The sequence below is a fragment of the Oryctolagus cuniculus genome, chromosome 19, assembly GCF_964237555.1.
Source record: "Oryctolagus cuniculus chromosome 19, mOryCun1.1, whole genome shotgun sequence".
Taxonomy (NCBI): domain Eukaryota; kingdom Metazoa; phylum Chordata; class Mammalia; order Lagomorpha; family Leporidae; genus Oryctolagus; species Oryctolagus cuniculus.
In genome coordinates, this window is record NC_091450.1 from 19,781,501 (window position 1) to 19,808,249 (window position 26,749).

The window sequence follows — 26,749 nt, forward strand, 5'->3', positions numbered from 1 at the left end:
CGGCGCCCCAACCGGGACTAGAACCCGGTGTGCCGGCGTCGCAAGGCGGAGGATTAACCTAGTGAGCTGCAGTGCCGGCTCACAGAGATCTTTTATTTAGGTTTTTTTTTTTTTTTTTTTTTTTTTTTTTTTTTTTTTTTTTTTTTTTTTTTTTGCTACAGTGTCTTGGCTTTCCATGGATGGGCAACTTCTTAAAGGACTCCCTCCTCCTGTTAAAGCTCCTGTGTAATTCCCTTCCTGTAAGAGTGGGCAGGACCTCGTGTCTTGCTTCTAGGAACAGAATACAGCAAAAAGAATGGCATGTCACTTCCAAGATTACGTTGCAAAAAGCCCATGACTTCATCTTGCCAGCATTCTCTTGTCCTGATGGAAGCCAGTTGCTGTGTTTTGAGCTGTTCAATGGAGAGGCCCATGTGGAAAAGAGCTTTGGAGCACCTGTGACTGACAGACAAGATCTGAGACTTTCAGTACAATAGCCACCGAGTAACTGAATCCTGCCAACAAGCCCATGAATGATCTAGGAAATGCATTCCTTCTAGGTGACTCTGAGATGACCATGGCCCTGGCTGGTACCTTCACTACAGTCTTGTCAGAGGCTCAGCTTACCTCACTGGCAGAAACTGCAATAATAAGCATTAGCACTTTTAAGCATAACTCTTGGTTTAATTTGTTCTGCAGCAATACATTCCAATCCTGAAAGCATTAATTCCTTCTGAGGTTTCTCCTACTTCTGAGGACTGGTGACAGTTGTAGTTCCAGGGGTAAACAGGAGCAATGTAAACAGGAACTATTATACTTGGGCCTGGCTTCTTAATGTTTCAAGAGGAAATTCCTTTGGTTCCTTTAGAGGGGGATTTACACATTGTCCACTGGCTCACACCTGAAGCTTCAGACTAGCAATTTCAAACCTTTTAGATACAGGGATCCATTGTTTGACTATGATGTTACAATGGACACTACAACTGCCAAACCTAGAAAAACAAGATGTCCCAGTGGAAAGGGGGTGGTGTCCTGGCGCCTGCTTGGCCTTATTTCTCAAGGGAGGGACACAGGTAGTGAGATTCAGTGAGCACATACTTTGTCCATCCCTATTTCCCAAGTCATGATGTACAGTTGATGGTCATGAAGGCTGGACATCACATGCAACGGGGTCCGGAAGGCCAGGAGGCCCTGCTGCTAGGTGAATCAAATCTGTGCCACCGCATGGATGTCAGAAAGCCAACTATAGGTTCCTCTATCCCTGACTTATGTTAGAAGCCCTTGAATGCTCTCATCAGGAGAGCTGAGAAAGGAAATACGAGGCCATGTTTGGAAGCAATGAATGGCATTTGGGAGAGAATATGGAATGGCTAGTTGTGGAGAGGTCCTGCTTCCCGTTTCATCAGGTTTTACTTACGAGAGAGAGAGAGCAAGAGACAGTGCATGCGAGAGCACTTCCATCTGCTGGTTGATTCCCCAAATGCCTGCAGCAGCTGAGGCTAATCTGGTGCTGGAGCACGGAGCTGGGAACGCAATCCAGATTTCCCATGTGGGTGGCAGGAGCCCGATTGCCTGAGCCATCACCACTGCCTCCCAGGGTCTCCATTAGTGGGCAGCCTGGAGTCAGGAAGCAGGAATTGAACCCAGTGTGGGATGTGGATGTCTTAACTACTAGACTAAAAGCCTACTCCCTGTTTTCCTTGTTTAAATATGAGAAATTTCATCTGGTGGAGACTATCCTGGGTGGCGAACACACCATAGGACACTTCAGGTAAGGACACACTACACAGATAGATAGAGCATGTGCTTCCCAAGTGTGTCTGATGAACAGAGCTAACTGGGGCGAATGTTCAAGAACATTTTCCCCGGCTCCATATGAGATAAGAGGAATCAGAAGCCCTTGTGTGGGGGCCTGAGAAGCTGAAGATTAAATCAGTATCCCAGGGATTATCAGGCAAGTGGTACACACACATTTAGTACAGGTGTACTCATTTCTGGTGTAAAACATCCATCCACTCACCCAACTTTTCATCATTCATCCACTTTTCACTCATCTGGATATCTATTTAATTGTTCAGCGCAGTGTCTAGAATGTTTCAGGCACTAGAATGGCTTCCAGGAATGCAGAGACAATTAGCACACAGTCCCTGCCATTTGTGGACCCACTCACTGGGCAGGAAATAGACAAGGAAGAGCCCTGAGCAAGGGGGGCTGGTGAGACGGGGCTGTGACAGATGGAATAAAAACAGAAGATGCACCTAATACATACTGAGTGTCCCAAACCCACCTAATCTAACTTCTTGTCAGCAGTTCCTTCTTCTTGGTTATGTAAAATGAAAATAAGGTAATTTCAATATGTCCTTGCACAATCCCTTGTAGGGACAGCCCTGTTCATCTGGCTATTCTGAAGATTTCAAAGGGGCACACTGTCCCTGGACTCCTGGAATTCTAATTAGCGAGCCGGGTGGAATTGGATTGTCTTACATCCTTTCTCGGGGAAGGGACTTCTGCCACACTCTCAGCTCCCTGCCTCTTGCATTCCTTCTTCCACGACAGAAGTTCCTCCAACTGCAAGAAATGAACATCCTTGAAATGCAGTGATGAGCCTTGGCCTCAACAACTTTCTGAAGGTCTGCAAGCGGTGCAGCTGTGGAGTGTGATGAATGGGCTGGGTTCCTTTCTTTTCCCTAAAAAATGATTGAATCCCACCGGCGCCGCAGCTCACTAGACTAATCCTCCGCCTGCAGTGCCGGCACACCAGGTTCTAGTCCCGGTCGGGGCGCCGGATTCTGTCCCGGTTGCCCCTCTTCCAGGCCAGCTCTCTGCTGTGGCCCGGGAGTGCAGTGGAGGATGGCCCAGGTGCTTGGGCCCTGCACCCCATGGGAGACCAGGAGAAGCACCTGGCTCCTGCCATCGGATCAGCGTGGTGCGCTGGCCACCGCGCACTGGCCGCGGTGGCCATTGGAGGGTGAACCAACGGCAAAGGAAGACCTTTCTCTCTGTCTCTCTCTCTCACTGTCCACTCTGCCTGTCAAAAAAAAAAAATGATTGAATCCCACTGTCTTCTGAAAATGAGTATTTCTGCTGGGCCAATTTGCTTTGTAAATTATAGACTTGAGTGCCTTTTTTTCCCATGCTGCTTCAGTAATCTGGGAATTAGACATATTTGCAATCAAATAAAATATAAGTGCTCTTGATGCACTGGAATTCTGACAACCCTGGGCTCAAATGTAGGGGATGTAGTAATGGTGGCCCAATGAGGAAGCACACGTTTGTGGGGGCCTTTTTTCAGGGACAGGGTGCGATGTTATTGTGGAGTAACATGGCAGTGAAACAGAGAGAAGTCCATTCCTGCAAGGTCAAAGAGTTGAGAGATCTTGTATAAATAAAAAGAATAGCACGAATAAGTGTGAAGATGAAGAAAACATGTGGTTAAATAGTTTAGTACATGTTTGTTTGCTCAGCTGTTCCACAAGTTTCTAAGTACTGGAGTGAGCAAAATAGACGAGTATCATGTCTTCCTGGAGCCTTCGCTACTGTGTGGGTACGTGTGAGAGACACATGCCACGTTTATCTGATTTATCCCAGTTGTTGGATGATGAGTGGCGTGGAGAAAACGAAATCAAGGCAGGGCAGTAAGAAATGTGTGAGTGTGTTTTGTGCAAATACATGCACTGTGCATAATTCATTGATGGAGGATATAATTTTAGATAGCTATAGTTTTCTTTTGTTGTAGTGAATTATCACAACTTGAGTGGTTTAAAATAACACAAATATATTATAGCTCTGGAAGTGGAAAACTTGAAGTAGGTCAGCAGGGCTGCATGCCTTTTGGAGGCTCTTGCTTTTTCTAGTTTCTGCATTCTTTGGCTCATGGCCCCTGAAACCTGCAGGCCTCCCCTAGAAATTAGTTACTAATTATATGTAGCATACACTGAGTACTTTGTGTTGCCTTCTATACCAAATACTTTCTAGAAAGACCTCTTGTAGCATCTGTGGACATTGTTTGACCCCCAAACAATTCCATAATACCACAGACTGTCTTAAGGTAGATGGAATTCTATTTGTTCTATGGAGGGGGACTGAGAATCAGGAGTTTTAGTGTTAGGGCAAGGAGCTCATGAATATGTTGGGGCCAGAATTTGATCTCCGCTTCTTCTAAGGGTAGAGCCCAGACTGTGTGCTCTACAGTAGTACTTGGCTGCTTCTTGGCAGATGAACCTGAGTGACTACAGATATTTGAAAAGGAGTCATGTAGGCCCCAGTCAAGAAGGACCTTGCTTTTTCTGCTGGTTTTGGAAATGTGAGTGCAAAGGGTAAGGCCAAAGAAGCAGAAGCATCTTAGAAGGGATCCATAGCCACCATGTCATGCCTCATTTCCCTTCGTGAGTTGCAATGCCCAGAAATGGCCAGAAGCAGGCACATCTCCTGTAGGTATTGTAGGTGAGTGACACTGGGGAGAGCACCAGGTGCACTCAATGGCTCCTCACTGGGAGCTCACCATGATGTGTTGCAGGGTCTCTAGTATCATTATCTTACTGTTTGGGTAGAAGATAGACAATACATTTGGCAAGTAAGGGAAATGAAAATTCTGATTGCTTCATAACACATAAAATAGGGTGATGGGATGGAGAATAATTGAGGGACAACTTGGATGGGTGGTCAGGAAGGCTCCTCTGAGGTGTCCTGTCATTATGATCTGAAAGATGAGAAGGCAGTAGCTATGGAAAAATCCAGGGAAAAGTGCTGGGGGCAAGGGCACAGTGTGTATAGGAGGTGTGTGTCCAGCTGTTTAGTATGGTTGAGAAATGGAAATTGACCCCTGGGATCAGGGCAGAGAGAAGCTGGTTTGAAGATGGGTGAACAGGTGCTCACTTTATCTAGGACTTAGGAGCATGACAGTATGTTTGGATTTTGTTCTAAGTGGGATGGGACCTTCCTGGGAGATTCAGAGCAGGGAATTCCTGTAATCTGATTTACATGTCAAAAGGCTCACTCTGCCTGTTGGGTGAGTTTGAAGGGAAGGCAATTGGGAGCTATGGCCACATCAAAGTGGTTTGCAGTTTACAGATGTCAGTCCAGGTAGAGAGGAGCAGATGGGTTCAGGAGGTAAATACTACAACCAAGGGAGGAATTAATTAGCGAACTTGATGGATGGTGATGGTAGTGGGGGACTTTTGGAGGAGAAAGTTGTTTGAAGTTGGAGTTAGGTTAGGTTAGGGTTAGGATTTGGATTACGGTTAGGGAACTATGGTTTTAGTTATGAATAGGGTTTAGAATTAGGTTTGGGGGTTATATTTTAGGGTTAAGATGAGAAGTTAGGGCTAAGGAGTTACAGTTAGGTGTGAGGGCTTAGGGTTAGGGAGGCAGGAAGCAATGAAAAGTACTGGGGACTCCAGATGGAATAGAAGACTAGAGTTAGAAGTCAAGACAAAGGCAGAGGAAGTGGAGAAGATGAGCATGGTAAGAATAGGTTGGAGAGAGCTGAAGAGTGCTTCTGGGAGTGCAGGCTGATGCTCTCAGCATTGTTTCCAACACAGCTTGTGTTTCCAGAACAAGAACCGGGCTCACCCAGACCCTTAAACCATGTCATGGTCTCCATCTTCAAGGAGTGAATGTGATAATGTGATAAGCAAGAAGAATGTCTCCAGTCATTTTTTTTTTTTTTTTTGGACAGGCAGAGTGGACAGTGAGAGAGAGAGACAGAGAGAAAGGTCTTCCTTTGCCGTTGGTTCACCATCCAATGGCCACTGTGGCTGGCACGCTGCGGCCGGCGCACCGCGCTGATCCGAAGCCAGGAGCCAAGAGCCAGGTGCTTCTCCTGGTCTCCCATGGGGTGCAGGGCCCAAGCACTTGGGCCATCCTCCATTGCACTCCCTGGCCACAGCAGAGAGCTGGCCTGGAAGAGGGGCAACCGGGACAGAATCCGGCACCCCGACCGGGACTAGAACCCGGTGTGCCGGCGCCGCAAGGTGGAGGTTTAGCCTAGTGAGCCGCGGCGCCGGCCATCTCCAGTCATTTTTGAGGCCTTTGGAGAATGGAAAGTCGCGAAGTCTTGCTTGGAAGATACTTAGCCTTCCTGCAGAGGTGGGTTTGGGAAACTCTCCGGCTTGGGCGTGGCACTAAAGCAAGCAGATATCTAGTGAGCTGGGTGCCTCTTTGTTCTAAAGCAGGGAAGAAACTAGCTGGGTAAGGGGTGGGGTGGGAGGTGTCACACATTTTAAGAGCATCAAGACAACGCAGCTGGTCTGAGTTTCCCAATAACTTTCTGTTGTTCTGCTTCCCCTCATTAAAAAAAAAAAAATTGACATGTAATATGCATACAGAAAAGCACATTAATGTGAATGAGCACCTCGCAACTCATTGAATTTTCACAAACAGAACACATCCATGTAGCCGTCATCTGGATCAAGAAATAGGACACTTTTGTGCCAATGCATTTTTAAATTTCAAAGCCAGCTACTAGGGTTGTTTTGTGATCTCTTATATCAGCACCTGAAATCAGGCACCAAATCCCACTTCATTCAGCCACCCCACAATTGACGATGTAGAAAGCTGTGGTTTGTTTTTTGGACAGGCAGAGTGGACAGTGAGAGAGAGAGACAGAGAGAAAGGTCTTCCTTTGCTGTTGGTTCACCATCCAATGGCCGCTGTGGCCGGCACGCTGCGGCTGGCGCACCGCGCTGATCCGAAGCCAGGAGCCAAGAGCCAGGTGCTTCTCCTGGTCTCCCATGGGGTGCAGGGCCCAAGCACTTGGGCCATCCTCCATTGCACTCCCTGGCCACAGCAGAGGGCTGGCCTGGAAGAGGGGCAACCGGGACAGAATCCGGTGCCCCAACCGGGACTAGAACCCGGTGTGCCGGCGCTGCAGGCGGAGAATTAGCCTAGTGAGCTGCCCTTAGAAAACTGTTTTTTAAGCACTGGAGTTCAGCCCCACGCATCTCCTGTAACCCTACATCTATTATCTACATTCTGGCCACTTGCAGCTCACAAGGTGTTTCCAGTGGTCCCAGATGAAATGCTCCCACATGTGTTCCTTCGGTTCTTAAATTGGCCAAAGATATAATCCCTTCTCAGAGTCTCTTCTTTAATCAACTTTATCCAAAACGGGTAAATATGCATTACCCTTCCTTTATTCAGGATAGCCAGAAGCATTGCAAAGAACATGGAGTTTCTAGTACAAGCCGTGATTTTTTTGGTCTCAGATGATAGTGTGGGTAACACATAGATTGAGTGAAGAATGAGGTCTTTATAAATGTTTGTTTTGGGGAGGAAGTTAAAAATCCCGTGGTGTGTCCACAGTTAGGCCTGTTCTCTGGCTATTATCTTCAAGAATGCTGCAGTCCACTCTCAAACACATCCCATTCAGACAGTCAGTGGCCTTATTTATAAGAGTGTGTAAGGCGTTCTACATTTAGGGTAAAACTAAGTGCAGGCAAAACAAGGAGCTGCGTGAGTATAATAAATGCTGAGCTTGCTCCAGCCCCTGGAAGTAAGCCACGGCTGTGGACTTGGCCTCCGAAAGCCTGGCCAGGTCCTGCCTAGTGATCCAGCCCCAGTCTGACCCTTTGACCTTCTCCCTACCACTCTCGCCCCCACTGGATGCTGCTCAGTCCCTTTGGCTTCGGATGCCCTCTTGAGAGCCAGATGCAGAATTTTCACCTGTGGTTTTCTCTGAACCTTTATTGAACTGAGCTTTGATCTGTGCTACCTTGACTTCCAAACCCCAGCCCTGCCACTGGCCCGCTGTGAACTCTAGCACTAGTAATTTGCCTTTCCTTGCCTCGGTTTCCCCATGTGAAGAAAGACACTGCGATCCCCATTACGCAGGTGCTTCTGTAGTGCCGCCTTTGAGATCTGAACACCTCTGGAAGGTAGGTGGGGTGGGACAGCATGGTGTGGCAGTTGCCATCATCTGAATGTCATGTGCCCCCTTTCCCTGCCCCCTTCATGTGTTGGAACCTGATCCTCAGGGCAACAGTACGCACAGGTGTGGCCTTGCGTGGTGGTTAATCACGAGGGTGGAGTCCTCGTGAGAGGGATTAGTGCCGTTATAAAAGAGGGCCCAGAAAGTTCCTCTGCCTATGTTACCCCATGAGGACGCAGCAAGAAGGTGCTGTCCGAGAGGAGGTGGGTGGGGCACTCACCTGGCACCTAATCTGTTCGCGTCTTGATATTGAGCTTCTCAGCCTCCCAAACTGCAAGACATTCCTTCCTGAGGCTTATAAACTACCAGCAGACAGCATTTTTGTTGTAGCAGATCACACAGACTACGAGGTAGAGTAGCCAAGGCCTTGAGGTCTGTGAGACCCGGGCTTCAATCCTGTCTCTGCTCCTCTTGCCAGCCAGGTATGTGAACTTGGAAAGCTGCTTAGCATCTATGAGCCTTTATTTTTCTCGTATGTAAAAGAGAGACCATATGAGGAATCAGTTTCAAAGGGTGGCTGTGAAGATTAAGTGTTACACGTGAGGCGTTTGGCACCGTGTCGCTACTGCCACTAGAATAACTATTAAAGGAGTAATAATTGCCAGTAGGACGATATTAGAATTGTTATTTTAGCCTTTTGGCAAGTGATGGAACCGAGCCCCAGAGGAAGTGCCTCTTCAAAGCCACTGGGCATCTCCTCCTTGTCTTTTCAGGCCCCTGAGCGCTTGCACCAGTCTGACTCCCTCAAGGCACCTCTGATGAAGCCACAGGGCGGCTGTGAGCTGGTGCTGGGCGTCATTTAACCAGATGACCTCCAAAGCTGGCTTTCCCAACCAACTGCCCTGTCTCCAGAAGAGCAGCATCAAGGAGTTAATGAGGCTTGGCAGCGGCAATGGGCCATCTGTTCTTAATTACCCAAAGTGCACGAGGCCGAGGGCAGGTTGCCGTGGGGGTGGCTGGGCACCGCCCGCGTGCTCCGGTAGGCTGCCCCCTCTCAGCTGCCTGCGTACTGGAGTCCCTCCCTTTACCCTTTCCTCTGTGTCTTCCCTTCCAAGGATGACAACTGGGGTTCAGAAGCTCATGTCCAGGAACCCTAAGTGGGCAGAGGCAAAGTTGGGGAGCAGGGGAAGTGGTGTTTCAGGTCCGGTTCTGTAGAAGCATGGGCCAGCATGACTGAGGGGAGGATTGTAGGGAAGCAGGGTGGGGAACGCCTCATCCGAATGCCAGGAGGCGCTCTGGGGCCCAACTTGAAGCAGAGTGCCCCCACCTTGATGCTAGGGAGTAAAGCAATTGTTAGGAGGGATGCAGGTGTGCAGCTGGGAGTCAGTTCAGCCCTGGGAGCAGCTGGGGAGGAAAGAAGTCTGGGAGGGAGGTGGCCAGAGTTAGCATTGACCAGGAATCTCCTTGAAAAGCAGTCAAGACTGTCCCTGACTTACTTTCTGGTAGGCAGTTGGGTTAAGTCTCTTAAAGCCCTGGTGTGCCTGAATCCTGTACTACTTTTTGCAGAGGTGGTTGTGGTTGTTGGATGGGACAGTAGACTTTGCATTCACATATGAGTTTTAATCTTAGCTGTATCACCTACTAACTGACTAACCTTGGGATGGCTTCCTGGATCTTCTGAGCCTTAGTCTGCTCGTCTGTAAAATGGGAGTAATAGTAAGCCGTTTTAGAAGGTTTCCTGAAATGGTGTGTACAAAGCACTCAGAACTCTGCCTGGTACTAGTAGCCACATTAACAGTGATGGGTTGGGAGCAATGATAGTCCTCTTTCCTCCTCCTTTCTCTGCCTCCTTTTTGTTCTGCCACCACCTCCTCTTCTTCATGCTATTGTTATTGGCAAGCTAAATAGGCTTGGTTTGCAGTGAAGCACAGTTCAGTTTGGGGGAAGGCCCCCAACCCCATCCTTGGGTTGATGTGCGGTTTCTGAGACAAATGTATATAAAACCCGTATGTGTGTTTTGTTCTAACAGAAATGCCTGGACATCCATGGAAATCCTCAACAAGTGCTGTGGAAGAATGGAAAACATGAAGTCGGGTAGCAGAGGATTCATGTGGGAGGGAACCCTGCCCCCTACAAGCTGTGCGGACTTGGGTGAGTTACTCATCCTCTGAGTCTGATTTCTTATCCATAAAATGCTTAATTTGTGATGTTGGCAGGATTACATGAGATGAGGTTGTGAACGTAGGCCCTGTATGCTACAGGGATTTACAGTCTGGATGAGTTTGCTATTATGTTTATAATAAGTGCCTGGAAATGTTTATTTCTTTGCATTAAGTGCTGATGGATTTGGGTTTGGATGAAGTTTGGTTCTTTGTGTTTTGGACTGGTGAGTGTTTGGTTTATCTCTGGTCCACATTAGCAACAGCTTTAGCCACAATATTTGCTGTGGTGCTGCCGCTGGAGACCCTGGGTTCTCCAGGGTGCTGTGTGTGCTGGTGTCTTAGAGGCCTGGTTTCAAAGCTTTACTCTGCTGCCTTGCGAGCCACATCCTTCATCTTTCTGTGTCATCACCTATCCCATGGAGCCACTACTGTGCAGATCAAATGAGATGGTGCCATTTAGCCCAGAGTCTATGCCACAGCGAAAGGAGAGCTGGCAGCCAACTGTGTTGTTAATGAGATGGAGGAAGAACCGCAGCTTTATAGCTGTCTGCTCAGAGCACCCAGACCTTGTTAGTGATTCTAAAGAGTTAATTCAGCAGGCAGAGCATCTCTGGCCACCTCTGTTCAGCTCCAGGCTGCATTCTTGTGCCCTTAGATCTTGGCTCATGAGTCCAGCTGCCTGCTGAGGGGTGTGAGGATGAGCCTAATTATGAAGGAGTGAGTGTCACATGTTCCTGTGATCATGGCAGGGTTTGATGCCTAGGGTCCCTGTGGTCTGATGGAGATGGATGTCGGATTTGTCAGAGCACTGGGGCCTTGGCCGCTGTTGCAGCCTGGATGTAAATTCACTGCAGAGCTCCCACGGCTGCTCTGAAAATGGCAGCTTCTGTCTGCAGGAGCTAGAGTTGTCGCAAGTGCTCCTTCCCAAATGTTCCTGAAGTCCTGATTTCCAGCTCTCTGGTATGATCCTCCCTCTGCTTTCAAGTGAGGTGCAAACCTGTGACTTGGTATGGTCTCAGTCATCCCCTGGGGCCATGTCCTTGAAGGAGAAAGACAGGTTTTCAATGTATTGCATTAAGATTTGGGGTTTGCATGCTATTTCAGCATAACTGATGTGCCCTGCCTGGAACACTGAATGGATCCAGGATGCACAACAGCAGGGTCTCTGCGTGATTTTTGCTCACTGTCTTATCAGGGCTTGGTCCAGTGCCCGGCATATATGCGTGGTTGACAAACTTAAAGGAAAGAAGGACCTTGAAAACACCAGTTCTGGGTCTGGCATTGGCTTTGCCATGCGTTAGCTATGTAAAGCCTAGATGTTCACTTGTCCTTAGTTCTCCAGTTGCCCATCCATGGGATTGAAGCATCTTCCCTGCAATGTGACTGTAGAAATTATTCTAGTTAATGTCACTGTTTCTGGCTTATAGTGGGCACCCCATACATGACAGCCAACAAATTTTTTTGCTTTGAAAGGAGAAGGGATGGAGAAGAGATCGAATTTATGTAAGTACTACTTTGTGTGTGAATGGGTGGGCAGGAAGGAAATTGTAATGGTCTTCATGTGGGAAGAGGACCTCAGCAATGTATAAGCAAAGAGTTGGAGAAGGCAGGAATGGATAAAGCAAGTAGTAGGCAGATCGCTCCCTCTTCAGAGTCTGAGAGCCCATTTAAAGGACACAAAACATCCCCAAATATTTGAGTAGAAGCCATAGCTAGTGAGCTTTTAATTACCCTGCCAATAAAGATTCCTGGGCAGAACGGTCTTCGATGCACGGTAATGTTTTGCAATGTTTTTAGTAATTGGGTTAAGATAATTTATTAAAGTGCCGACTGGATGTGTTTCAATAATTGCTAAGACTGGAATATTAGCCTTTCCTCCCTGAATGCAAATCACTCCCCAATGGGCCAAAGCATTGGAGAATATTGTTCTGAATATGCAAATCACTTTGAGACAAATTCTGAGTGCTGACCATAGCACCTATGGGAGCGTTTATTTTAAATTGCACTTGGAAGTTCCCTGAACTTTGAGTCTCATGTTGGGGGCTTGTTTTGTTGCTGGGGTCACAGGCTGTAGAGGTTTGACCTACTCCTGTTTCTGTTAAAATTAAAGGAAGCTTGTGTGCAGATGGAGGGCAAGGAGTGTCAGTAAGGGTCTGCCGAGGTCACTGGCAGCATGAAAGACATGGTTAATGGTTTAAACAGATTTTCCCTCATATCTGTTTTCTCTACTGAGTTTGTTTGGAGGAAAGACAACCTAACACTATTTAAGAAAAATAATCAGAAGTATTAACAGAGGAATTAGGAGGATAAGAGAGCTGTGGGGAGTGGGCATGTTTTGCAATCAAGATGTAAAGGTAATAAGCTCTTCCGAAGGTTAATTTGGTTTGTCTGGCACTAACACAACATCAGGAGAACTCACTTAATAGAACCTTTGCATTGCTGGGAAATAACAGTAATGGTGGGAGCTGCACGTTCAGGCTGCCAATGGCGCCGGGCAGGCTCCCAAGTCCATTTAATTTCATTTAATCCTCACAAGAACCCAATGAAGGGAGACCTTACCATGCCCATGGAAAATGTGAGTCTTGGAGATATGAAGCGTGGTAGCGGGCTAAGGTCTTCCTCATTCTAATGGTGGGGCCGTGGTTTGAACCCAGGACCTAGAATTCCAAGACCCTGCATGAAATCACTAGGGTATATGTGGCCACCACTTACAGAACAGTCACTGCATTTTAGGCAGCAAGCTTAGTCAGTTACGTGTGCCAGTCCACTTGATTGTTGAAGGTTTAATTCCAAGTTGAAAGACCAAGAACAGGGTGAGAAGATGTCTGACTAGTGGTACAACTGATGTTGGTGAGAAGGGTGATAGTGATTTAGGGAGAGTCATACTGGGTGTGAGAGGCAGTGAATATTTTTTAAAAAGTTGACGTAGAAAAGCGCCTAGAGCCCTTAGTTTCCTGATTCATAACATGGAGATAAAAACTGCACTGGATTCAATGAGTGCTGTGCTTGAAGCACAGGGAGTACTTGAATATCTATTATGGACACCTCTTGTTTGGATTAATGATGATTGGAATTTTCTAAGTATATAAGAAATACAGCATAGCAATAATTGGTCACTATCAGTTGGAAAGTGGTTGAACATAAATCTCCAAAGAGTAGGCAACAAGCATTAAGGTGTGATACTCAACTGTAGACCCGCAAGAAAGAAACAGGAATCCCCATATGCCCATGTTAATTGAAAAGCAACCAGAATGTGACCTTCGTTCTTATCTTTCCAGATCTCTTGTGAAAGCCTAGGGGCAGGTACAGTCAGGGAAGACAGTGAAAATGACAAATCGGGAGGGGTTGTAATACAGGACTACTATGCTCAGCATCACACTGAGTGGAAGGTCAAGAAAAATGTATGTAGGTCCTCTTATGGTCTCCACAACTGTGCAAAATATGTAAGGAGGAGAGAACAATACCCATAGCACAGATGAATAATGAAGTTTAAAGAGAAGAGACTTCTATGACTACAGTATGACCAAATGGCGGAGGACTTAGGCTCAAACCTGTCTTCTGTCTTTGGATCCCTTGATGTTTTCCCAAGAATTTGTGTGTGTGTATTGGTGGTGGTGGTGGTGGGGGTTACGGCTGCTAATTAATTGGTAACTGACGTTGGAATTGGCAGCACTCGATCAGTCCTTTGGCTGTCACCATCACCTCAGGGCTCAGCCCCAAGGTAGCTGCCACTAACAACACCGCCATCACAGACAAGGTAGTTTTACAAGGTGTCTTAGTCCAAATAAACCTTCTCCTTAATGAATAAGCAGTTTGCTAATCTCCTAACATCCCCCAGTAAAGAAGGATAGTCTCTACAAAAAAAAGACAACTACAGCTTCCTCCAAAAGTTTCCTAATGGATAATAAATTATGAAGAGAACATTCTTTACTATGTAATTAATGGAAATTTACCATTTTTAGGCTTCCTCTGGGAAATTTTCCATGTCAAATGAATTTGTCGATGGGACCCGAGAGGGAGAACATCACAACTGTTGCAGCGTGTGCGTCTTCGTTAGGCGGCTGCTGGAGGTTAAATTTTCAGGCACGTCTTCCAGTGGCTTTGATCTCTGATGACAGTGTTAACTCTATTTGCTCCTTGGTATCACTCGGGTATTTTAAAATAGTCTTTTAAGATAGCCTTGCTAATTATTTTGCTGGAAGTTTAATTAAATCTTGTCACAGAGGAATATGCTATCTTGGGGAATGGCTGCCAAACATAAGTCAAACTGCTGAGAAAAAGGGAGGCAGAGTAGACAGATATGCACAAAAGAACAGTGCAGAAAAGAGACTTCCATACCAAAGCACGTAGGGTTTATTGAAGTTCACGTTCCTTTGTTTGAACGGTGTGAAACTTCTGGAGGGGATTCAAAGTCCACTTTAATTTCACACTTAGAACCAGAGTGTGTTGAAGGCAGTCAATTAGTAATTGGATTTAGTTCTGCTCTGAGTCTATAAGCATAGACAAGGTCCCTCTCTTCAAGGATGGATGGTCACGTGAACACATGCTTGTACTTTGCGCAAATGTGCACCTGTGTGCACAGGGTAGGAAGACATAAAGGGCCATCATATATACGAAAAGTTAAAGGTCTAAGAATAATCATTAGGGTATTTCTTGTACTAAAACAATGGAATCAAGTTTTTAACATAATAGGGTAGACTCAAATGTATGATATGGAATGATCTCCAATATGTTTATAAAATGAAAAAACTGACCAGTATATAAGAGGGGTTGGCAAATACTTTATTAAAAGGCAATATAGCAGCTACTTTAGGCATTGTGGTCTGTGTAGGTTGTGCCTTTCACGTGAAAGGAGCCACATACAGAAAGGAATGGGCATAGCTGTGTTCCAATAAAACTTTATTTATATATATTGAAGTTCACGTTGTTAGCGATTCTCATATGTCAGAGTACTCTGCTTTTGCTTTCCTTTGCTCAGCCATTTAGAAAAGTGAAAATTATTCTTGGCTTGCTGGCTGCATTGAACTAAATACAGGAGGCAGAATAAAAAGCAGGTTCTTGGGGATGTTTCTATCTGAATTTGTAGCAGCACTATTCACAATGGCTAAAACGTGGAAACCACCCAAGAGATGAGTGGATTAACAAAATGTGGCATATATGTACAATGGAATATTACTCAGCCTTACAAATGGAAAAAAATCCAAGTTATGCTACAACATGGATGAACCTTGAGACAAACAGTGTATGATTCCACTTATGTAAGATCCTTAAGGCAGTCACATTCATAGTAGCAGAAAGTGGAATGGTGGGTGCCAGGGGCTGGGGGAAAGAGTGGAGAATGATTATTGGATGGGTATAGGCTTTCAATTTTACAAGATGAAAAAATTGTGGGGACGGTAGTGGTGGTTATGCTGCATTATGATTGTTAGAGTATTTCAAAATATTTCAGAAATATTACAAAGACTTTTCAGTGAGCAGTTATTTCCTTAGAAGCCAGGTTTATTCTTTGTGGGGCCTCCCCTTGCATTATAAATGCTAAGTCATGAGGATTATTGCCCTGGTGAGAGAATGGAACAAGGAGACCACTGTTCAACCTGGAGTCTTGGCAATGACCTTGTGATTTCCCAGAAAGTAGTAAGACCAAGTAATAAGAATTTATTTTCAGAGCCAAAGTTGCTTAAGAGATAAGGTGTTTGCATGTTTGCTTGTTATTTTCTTCCTAATTCCAGAAGGCCCTATTATACCAAGCTACATAGTCCACCAACTGGATCACAGTTTCAAGAGAGATCATTGTGTCCAGTGCCTGAGGTGCTGGAGGAAGTGCCCAGTGGCAGAGGACGCCTCTCTAATCCTCAGAAGAGCAGTAGAGGAGACTGGAAGGAGAAAAGCAAAGGGGGTTTTGCACTGACTGCTTGGTGGTGTTAGGCGGAGTACTTCCTGTGAGAACTTCGAAGATGAGCTTGGAGGCCTTTCCTTACTTTTCTCGGTGCAGAGTGAATATTTTCACGACTCTGCCCACTTTCACTTTGGAGGAGGAGCACAGGTGGAAGGGTTCTGTGCAGGGCCATATGAAAATGCTTGGGGGAGCCTGTGTCCTGCCACTGTGATCAGAGCAAGGAGGGCTTGGAGGATGGGGCCTTTGTAACAGGCGTGTGGCCAGAACCCTACAACTAAGCAGACCTCATGGTACAGTACCTCAAATGGCCAACAGGAGGGACGGATGAGGCTCATTGTCCCATTGTAGACACAGGAAGGTCCCAAGAAATGTCTGACAGGCATGGCTTGTTTCTCCTCTCTTCAGGACACAGTCCCTCACCCATGTAACATCTTGTGGAGGAAACAGCCCTGATGTATATAGTCTGAATCTTCCATATGATTGAATATTTGTCCTTAAGAGTCTCAGCTAGCTTAGGACTTGCACATTTCCCAGGATGAGAATATAAAAAATTGGCATGTTTAGCGTTTTTTATACTATCTGGTAGAATGGGGCTCAGAGCAAGGTGACATCAGGAATAGAAAATTTGCTTCATTTTCTACAGGCAAGCTGTAGTGGATGGGGTTTGATGAGCTCAAGGAATCCTATCTGTGTACTGTATCTCTTTCTCCCCCTCAGAAGTGTTCCTTTGGGGAAGGGAGGCATGGGTTTGTTCATGCCTTTTTTTTATTGGTTGTATTTATTTGAGAGGTAGAGTTACAGATAGTGAGAGGGAGAGACAGAGAGAAAGGTCTTCTATCTACTGGTTCACTCCCCAAATGGCCACAATGGCCAGAGCTGTGTTGATCTGAAGCCAGGAGCTAGGTGCTTCTTCCTGGTCTCCCATGCGGGTGCAGGGGCCATCTTCTACTGCTTTCCATTCCATAGCAGAGAGCTGGATCAGAAGAGGAGCAGCCAGGACTAGAACTGGTGCCCATATGGGATGCTGGTGCCGCAGGCAGAGGATTAACCTAGTGCGCCATGGCACTGGTCCCAAGTTCATGCCTTTTGTAGTCCATGTTAGAGCTGATTGCTGTGGTTTGAACAGGAAATAGTGGTGGACTTAGACCTCATGACTTTAATCTTGGAATTGATTCTGTATGGGAGTTGGTGAGAGGAGTAAGCAGAGCAGTGTCCTAGTTAGATTTGTCTATCAAATGCATTGGCCTTGGCTGTAGCACAGAAGAGGGTAGCTTCCCATATGAGGGCTGATTCAGGTTCTACCTGTTTTATTTCCAAAACACCTTCCTGCTGATGTTCCTGGGAAGGCATCAGAAGATGTCCTAAGTACTGGGCCCTTGCCATCCATGTGAAACCAGGTAGGGGTTCCTGGCTTCTGGCTTGGGAAGTGAAACAACAGATGGAAGATCTCCCTCTCTCGCTCCCCCTCCATCACTTTCTTTCAAATAAACAAAAACAATTTTTTTTTTATTTTTATTTTTTTTGACAGGCAGAGTGGATAGTGAGAGAGAGAGAGAGACAGAGAGAAAGGTCTTCCTTTTGCCGTTGGTTCACCCTCCAATGGCCGCCGCGGCCGGCGCGCTGTGGCCGGCGCACCGCGCTGATCCGATGGCAGGAGCCAGGAGCCAGGTCCTTTTCCTGGTCTCCCCATGGGGTGCAGGGCCCAAGCACCTGGGCCATCCTCCACTGCACTCCCTGGCCACAGCAGAGGGCTGGCCTGGAAGAGGGGCAACCGGGACAGAATCCGGCGCCCCGACCGGGACTAGAACCCGGTGTGCCGGCGCCGCTAGGCGGAGGATTAGCCTAGTGAGCTACGGCGCCGGCCAACAAAAACAATTTTTTAAATAGCATTGTAGGGGTAAGGCTTGGACAGAAGGGTCACGACAGGAGGCTTGGGCATAATCCAGGAGAGAAGGAGAGGGTTGGCATGGGGGTGGCAGCAGTGGCATTGAGAAGGATGAGGAGAGGTTTGGGTGACTTAGGAATAAGCTCAGGTCATGCAGAGAAAACAGCAGGCATCTCAGAAACTCAGTGAAGATGCTAGTAGGACAAGAAGAGCAGACTTCATCCTGATAAAATGGTCATGCCTTGTGTTACTGTGTGTACTGCCCCTCGTAGGCTGTAAGTGCGCTCGGTTTTGACTGCATCTCTTGAAAATGCCAAAAAGATACCGTGTACAGAAAGTAAAATTTATTCAGTCTCCTTTACTCTTTCTTGCCTTCCCTCTCCTTTTGTCCCCTCTGTTCCCTCCTTTCTCATCCCCTTAGCATGTTGACTTTCTTACTGTTTGTTCAAATCTTCCCTTATTCTGACTTGTCCCAGACCTAGTCTTCTGCAGCTCCTCTCCTTTCTATGTCCCCTCTCTCTGCCCTTCTGGATCTTTGCTTATTCTCCCAGCCTCAGTCTTGAATCTTTCTAAAGTATGTTGTTCATGCTCTTCTCTCCCCCCTCCCTATTTCATCTCTGCTCAGCTGAGGACCAGGTGAGCCAGGCTGTGCATCTAATTGCCTGGGTTTGCATCCTGGCTCCACAACTTACCAGTGCTGTAGTTTAGAGACCTAGATAAGAATGGTAACCTCAAACCTCAGTCCTTGCAATGGGGCACTCTGGATCAGAGCAAGCCTGTGAGATGCCCTGAGAGGAGAGAAGAGCAGGAGGGAAAATGACTGTGTCCTGTGACTTAAGGCCTTGACCTGAATGTGTCTCCTCTCTGAATTCATACACTGAAGTTCGAATCCCCTAGGTGATGGTACTAGGGGGTGGGGTCTTTGCAGAGCTGATAAGCTCATGGGGTTGGAGAGAACGCAGCAGAAAGACAGGTGTCTACAAACCAGGCAGTGGGCCCTCGACACACTCTGCTTCTGGTGCTTTGGTCTCTGATGTCCCAGCCTCCAGGCCTATGAGAATCATAGAATCATTGTAGTGCATGGCAGGCATCATAGTGGGCTAGCATCTGATAGCAAGCACTATCCCATCATCCGTGCCATATACCAGTTGTTGGAGTCAAGTCACTTGGTCCAGCCCACACCCCAAGGGGAGGGGAGCTCACAAGGAGCAGATCACCAAGAGGTGGGGGATCATTGGGGGCCATGTCAGAACCTTCCCATAATACTCTTTCCTTCCACCCAGGTAAAGCAGCAGAAGATGGCCCACATCCTTGGCCCCTGCACTCCTGTGAGAGACTTGGATGGAGTTCCAGGCTCCCGCCTTCAACCTGGCCCAGCTGCAACCATTGTGGCCATTTGGAGAGTGAACCAGTAGAAGAAAGATCTTTTTCTGTCACTTTGACTTTAAGATAAACTTTTAAAAACGAAATAAACTAATGTTCTTGTCATCAGGACTGTGTGTGTCCTGTTTCAGGGAGAGAGGGGATGCTTCTGGGCTTTTGGCGGTTATGTGGTGCGCTGACTACTTCTGAAAAAACTTGAAGGGTGGCCCGTGGCAGGCCATTGCTGCTTCTGGAATTTGCCACAGGGGGACCTCTCTTCCCCACAAAGGTCACGGGTGATGAATGGGACGTGGTGAGTCTTCTGGTGAGTGCATTGCTTGCCTGTTGTCACCATAGTAATGCCCACTGTATGATGTGCTGCTGATGGGAAGGGAGAACGGCCTTGTCTTTTCTGAAATTCGGCCTCTTTGTTTCCACTGTGGCTGCTGCATTGGATCATTTCCAGTGACTCTACCAGGAAAAAAGGATTTCCAATCGGATGTTTAGAACTGGGGCAACGTAACGGGGCTATTCAGAGGCGCCCATCAGACAACAGAGCCAAGGTATGACTTCAGAGACAGCTGGGAAGAGGAAGGAATCAAAGCAGGAGAACTGCAGGCATTCTAATAACAAAAACTCTAGTCTCCTTCAGTGATAGCAATTAGAAATGCGATCTGCTGTAAGTAAAAGAAAAAGCCAGAGGGAGTTTGAGCAAGATCATCTTCACCTGTCAGACTAGCACTTGCTGCTGCTCAGGGTGCTTCGGTGGCTCAGCAATGACTGGCCAGAACTTCTTGGTGTTTTTGTGACAAGTCCCTCCTGGCCACAAGATGCCTGCGTGCTTCTTAGATCACATCACAGGGAGAAAGAAGCAGGGATGGCACCAGCTGTCCTGATCCTTTTATCAGGAGAGCAGAAATATTTCTCAGAGCCACTCCTCTACATACACATGTGCACACACTATCTCATTAGCTTGGGCCACACCTGGCTGCAAGGGCATCTGAGAAAGTGAGTAATAAACCATTGCCAGATGCCCTAGTGGGAAGTGGCAAGAAGAAAGGGGTTGCAATGGGTGTAGTGATCGCTAAACAGCAAAATATAGAAATGACCCCTGAAAGTACAGTCTTGCCACAAGTGTTATTACTAATCATAATATAGTCAAGCTCCCCAAATAACAATGTCTAATGATTCTAGACTAAAACTACTGAGTCAGGATTTACAATCTGTATCTGTCCAACACCTGACCTCTTAGTCATGATGCAGTATTGGGCCATTAGGTGAATGTTTGCTGAGTGTCTCCTACATGTCAGGCCCTGTGCAGGATGCTGGTACCGTGAGAATTCCTGAGCCTCAAGAGTTACCACTGGGGCGGGCAGTCCTACTGCGGAGATTGAGGTCATGAGTGCCAAGTGCTTCGTAAGTGCTTGTCCTGTCGTCCTTGCCAGTGCAGTAGGTGGTCATCTCTTTTATTCTGATTTTTAATTTCAGATTTATTTTTGAATGATTTCTTGAGGCATGACTTACCATACAATTCACCTGTTTTCAGCACACTCAGTGAATTTTAGTAGACTTCCTGAGTTGTGTAGTCATCTCCAGAACTCGACTCCAGAGCATTTGTATCACCCTAGGAAAGATCTCTTGGGTCTTGGCTGTTCCCATAACTAAACAATCCCAACCACTGTGTATGTTCTGCTTCTTAGAGTTAGTTTTTCTGATATTTCTTAACATCATAGAAAAACATCTTTAGTATCTGACATCTTTCACTTAACCTGTTTTTTTTTAAAGTTTATTTTTACTTGAAAAGCAGAGCAACAGAGAGATACAGATCTTCCATTCACTGGTTTACTCCCCAAATACCCATGACAGCTGGGGCAGAAACTTCACCTGGGTCTCCCGTGTGGGTGGCAGAGACCGAAGTACTTGAGCCATCACCTGCGGTCTCCCAGGGTGTGCATCAACAGGAAGCTGGGTCTGAAGCAGAGGAAGGACTCGGTTCCAGGCACTCTCATATGGAATGCGAGCCTCTCAAGTACTGACTTAACCCACTGCATCCAGTGCTTGCCCCATGCTTAGCCTGTTGCTGAAGTTCAGCTGTGTCATGGCATATTTCAGTGGTTCCTTCCTTCCTTACTGCTTCACTGTATTCCTTTGTGTGAATGATTTTGTTTATTTTTTATCTTAATCATATTGTTTACAACCAGTGGATGCACATTTGGGCTCTTCACAACTTTTGGTTATTGGGAATAATGCTGTTGTAAATATTCACCTAAAAATCTTTCGGGAGTATAGGTTCTTGGTCCTCTTGGGTAGGTGCTTAATAGTAATAGTGATGGGTCTTTTCTACCTATTAAGTAGTTATGTTTAATGTTTTAAGCAATCACCAAATTTTACTTTAATTTTTCAAAGAATTATTTTATTTATTTGAAAATCACACAGAGATCATCCACCTGCTGGTTCACTCCTCAGATGACCTTGATAGTCAGGCTGGGTCAGGCTGAAGTTGGGAGCCCAGAGTTCTGTCCAGGTTTCCCCCATGCGTGGCAGGGGCCCAAGTACTGGGGCTATCATCTGCTGGTTTGCCAGGTGCATACGGAGGGAGATGCATCAGAAGATGCATCAGATGCATCAGAAGAAAAGCAGCCAGTGCTCAAACCATCACTGCTGCCTCAGACAGCAGTGTAACCACTGCACCACAACACTATCCCCAGAAAAAGCTATTGTCTAATGTGGCTGTACTGTCCTAATGTTTAACACATGCAATACGTAGGGATTCTCATGTCCAGTTGCATCTGACCACGAAAGACTCACTCTGAGCTTGTTGTCAAAGCCCAGCTCTGACTACCAGTGGTTTTGGATACATGATTTCAACCTCAGTTTTCCGCTTTGTAATGTGGGAGTAAGGACACCTATGTTGTGGGGTAGTTGGGAGGAATAAAAGAAATTACTGCCCAATGTCTATCAGAGAGCAATTTCTGTCTTAGCTTTTATCTCTAAGTAAATCTCATGTGTGTTTGGGAAAAGTTAATCTGTGCTAAGGTTAAAAACATCAACATTTGAGTTCAGGGCATTAGCGTGACTTTCCCCATTTGGGAGATGCTTCGGTACAAGCTTCCGGTCTCAAGAACATGAAAGGTGATGGGGTGGCTGAAATCTCTGAAGATGAAGTGAATGGTTTTACTTCTGTCCCCTGCCCTAGCTTCTCCATATTTCCAGGCACATTCTTAGCGGCTCCCCGTCTACTTTTGTCACTCTGGGGTCTGGGGACTCCTGAGTACTATGTTCTTCTCCCTGAAAACTGATGTTCCAAGTTCAGTTTTCTGCCTTTTCCCAGGTTGGTAACACGGGGAACCACCTGCCTTTTCATGATCTTGGTACATCTTTGACCCAAGCACAACACAGTCAGTTACTCTGGCAGTGCCATTGAACTGGAGTTCAAAGCCATTTCTCTGCAGGATGATAGTTAGAATGCCATTGCACCATCCTTTCTCAAATATAACGTGTGGTCAGCCAGTGATGAGAAACAGTCATGTGGCCCAAGTCATTTGCAAGAACTGAACATAGTATGCACGCAAGCCTGTTGAAGCACTTGACCTTCAATTAAAGCAAACAAACCAGGAGAAAAGTCCTGGGAAAGGAACTTTGTGGTGATTCAGCATTTGTCTTGAATTTCTGTATTATTTCAAATGCCATTTTAGAACGAGAGCACATTTTCTTTATACCATACCTCCCCAACCCCTTTCTTCACTCTCTCTCTGTGGGGGTAAGGGACTGTCTTGATATCTCAGGATTGTCCAGTAGATTCTGTTCTAATTTGGTTCTGGCTTAGCTGCAAGTCCCAGCTGGTCCCTAGCATGAAGTCTGTGTCACTCTAAAGCCAAGGAGGGCTGCTGGCACTTCTTGGCTTTTAACAGGGTCACTGAAATTCAGTTTTTAAGACATTAGAAACTCTCATCTTTGGTGCCAACTCAAGGGAGCTAGGGCTGAATTCATGACCCTTGGATGGCCCTGCTCAGGGAGGAGGGAGCTGGGGACTGACGTGACAACCCACTGTGCAGCCTGTTCTGTGTAGTCCTCAATTCTGTGTGACAGATGTGTTCACTTCATAGCATGGACCCAGCAAAACCTTTTGTCTTCACACAATCACCAAGTTACAGAACTCCTCGGTGTTGCTCTGTGCTGACTTCTGAATCGGGTAGATTCTATGGAAGCTTCAAGGAAATGTGGGGTGGTCAGAGTGTGATAAGCAGGTGACGATCAATACTGAGTGATGACTGGTCTCTCATTTTCATGGAATTCATCTGGAAGGTTGATGCTATCTAGATTCCTGGCTGCCTTTATGGAATATTCTGATATTTAGTACAAGAAGACTTCAAAAGTTCAAGGAAATATGGCATTAAATGAAAGGGTTTATTTTTCTGCAAAAAAACCTTTGAAAACCATGTAGTTTTCATAATTTGCATTTCCATGTATATTTTATACCAAAATAAACTCAAACTTCTTAACCTTAGTTTTCCATGACCTTATGGTACTCTCGTGTGTATGGTGTGAGTTCAAAATCCTCAACTCATGGATCAGCTGAGAGCTTGTTTGGAGCAGACCCGTGGGCCTGTGACCTGCATGTCCTTCCCATCAGGTCTTTGCTGCAGTTGGATTGTTGGTGTTGACCCAAATTCGGTGCTGAAGCCTAACTCCCATGGCGATGGTGTTAGCAGGCGAGGCCTTTGGGAGTGATTGGATCAGGAGAGTGGAGACCTTGGGAATGGTGTGAATGCCCTAATGAAAGAGACCCTGTGGAGCTCCCTTCCCTGATGTGAGAACATAAAAAAGACTGGAGACACAAAGAAGTCTGTGACCCAGGAGGAGGGCCCTGAACAGATGCTAAATCCAATAGCACCTTGAACCTGGACTTCCTGCCTCCAGAACTCTGAGAAGTACCTGTTGCTTATGAGCTACCCAATTAATGGTATTTTTTGAGGAAGCTTCTATGGGGCAGAAAGGTGCTCCTTCTAGAATCTGCATTTTTCATGAGCGGGCTGGTGGCTCTGATGTCACCGAACATGCAAGAGGTAATCAGCGTGGAGACTTGCTGCTCACTTCTGTCTGCAGCCTGTCTGCTTACGTTTTAACTTTAATTCCAGCCTACTTATTTGCATATTGATTTTGGAAAATGCTGGCTTAGAGTGGTGGTCCTCCTCAGAGTGTAGCCTCTAAGACAGCCTCTGTGTCCTCATGTTAAGAACTTGCTGGACATGATGGTCAGGTGTTTGGTGCTGCAGTTAAGGTGCTTCTAGGGATGCCCAGGTCCCATTTCAGAGTACCTCTGTCCAAATCCCAGCTCTGCTTCTAGTTCCAGCTTCCTGCTAATGTGCACACTGGGAATCAGCAGGTGATAACTCAAGAACTATGGGAGACAGAGACTGAGTTTCAATTTCCTGACTTGGATCTGGCTGAGCCCTGGGTACTGCAGGCATTTGGGAAGCTCATTTCTCCCTTCCTACAGCTATCTGTTGCCCAAGAATAGAGGCAGAAAATTAGTGCCCTCACACAGTAGGCTTCCATTCTGTGGAGTGTAATGCCCTAAGTTTTAATGGTAAAATGATGCCTGTCCCTGCTGCAGGACTTCAGAGTTCCCCAAAGGTGATGCCTCCCTAGAGAGATGGAGTTACGAGTGGTAGCAGAGGCTGGGGATCAGTGCAATGTGGGACCTTGTACAATTTTTAAAATTATTTTTTTTTTTACTTATTTGAGAGGCAGAGAGACAGAGATGGCTGAGCTCTTCTATCCACTGGTTCATTCCCCAAATGTCCACAACAGCCGGGGCTGAGCCAGGCTAAAGTCGGAAGCCATAAACACAACTTAAGTTTCCTATATGGGTGGCAGAGACCCAAGTACTCGATCCACCACCTGTTGCCTCCCAGCATGCACATTAGCAGGAAGCTAGGACTGGGAATTGGAACCAGGACGCTGATACGGGATGCTGGCATCCCAAGTGACTTCTTAACCAGTATGCAGAGTGCCTGCCCCAGTGTGTACAAATTGAGTGACTTCTCTAAGCTTGTGTTTAGAGGGCTGATCTCATTTACCCAAAGAATAATGCTAGTACCTCTCCTACTTTGCAGTATTTCTTGTACAGATCTAATGGACGTCTAACTGCATAAGTGCTTTGAACAGTTAAGACCACTCTACAACCCTGTGACATCTTTCCTATGATAAATGGGATATAGGGTAGGATTGTGGGCAGAATTAGAGCTGCCTGTTGTGAGGAAATGGCATGTAAGGAAAACATGATCTCAGTTATGCTTGGACACTTTATTTTCTTTCATAAAGGTGTGCCTGAAATTAACCCATAACCCGCTGCCTTAGTGTAGGGTCTTCCCAGTAGCAGATGCCTGGACCTGCAGGGCAGGTTCACATATTAGGTGGTGATCCACAGGTGCATTTTGGAGGAGGAAGATTTGGAGGGTGAAACAGTGAAGGGAAGACAGAAGAGGCAGTCAAGAAGTGGGGCACTGCTAAGGACAACTCAGGTTTAGCCATCTCTGGGCTCTGCAAACATTGTGATTGTGTTTTTGGAACTTTATTAGATTGGGTGAGTGGTGCCTCCAGGGCACAGAGTCCACCAGCACTTCTCCTTGCGTGTGAGTTGAGCAGAGTCCCATGACCGGAGAGGGCGGTTTGGCAGAAAGGCAGGTGCTGCTTGTGGGAAGTCAAGTCCATGTTCACGGAAGTTGGAAAACCAGAGGGGTGTGGACTTCTCACACATCTTCAAGTGACCTATGAACAAGAGTTTCTTGGACCACTTACATCCCAGGGCCCTTGAAGTACAACAACAACAACAACAACAAACACTAATTTCTTCTCAAATCCTTGCTGCGTAGACTTAGGGCCATTTTGAGAGTGATGGGCTCAGTGCCCTGAAGGTGAACAAAGTGAAGTTTCTGCTGTGATGCCTGGGAATCTGCATCTCCCATCACCTGGCATTTCCCATCACCTGGGTGAGTGAAATAGGCTAGGCCCAGGAAGAAACACTGCATAAGCCCAGTTCATGCAGTGGACTTTTATAAAGTTGAATACACAGAATCAGAGTGCAGGGTGGCTACCTGCTGGAGAGGTGAGGGGAAAAGGAGAGGTTAGTCAAGGATACACAGTTTGAGTTACACAGGATGAGTACCTTTAGAGTCCTAATGCTCTGCAGGATTCTCATGAGACTTTGGTACAAACGACAGATTAAGAGAAATTTCAGGTGCTCTCACCAGACACACACAGAAGGAACCTATGAGGAAATAGATGTATTACTGTGCTTGACTACAGCAGTCATTCACTGTGTATCTGTGTATTAAAACATCATGTTGTACATCTAGGCACAGTTTTCACTGAAGGGATGGAAGTTTTAGAGACCCAGGAAAGGAGGTAGCTGTCTTGATCTCATCACACCCGTGACTGAAGCTCTCAGGAGGTGCTTTCATAATTAAAAGTATATCATCCCCAAAACTAGAAGAAAAATAAGGAGGCAAGAGGGTGGGATATACTATTACATTCTTAAAACTGCCAATATGAAATGCATGAAATCTGTTAGCTTTATATAAATACATAATTGT

The 26,749-nt window shown here is 46.4% G+C and overlaps 1 long non-coding RNA gene across 2 annotated transcripts in view; it reads left to right on the top strand.

Moving 5' to 3' along the window:
- LOC108176784 (uncharacterized) overlaps positions 1-19,276 on the top strand; it is a 196,282-nt gene extending 177,006 nt beyond the window's left edge. For both annotated transcript variants that reach the window (XR_007920131.2, XR_007920130.2), the window contains 2 exons: positions 9,876-9,997; positions 19,073-19,276. This is a non-coding gene — a long non-coding RNA (uncharacterized lncRNA). The remainder of the gene's footprint in view (positions 1-9,875; positions 9,998-19,072) is intronic.
- The last annotated feature ends 7,473 nt before the right edge of the window (positions 19,277-26,749 follow it).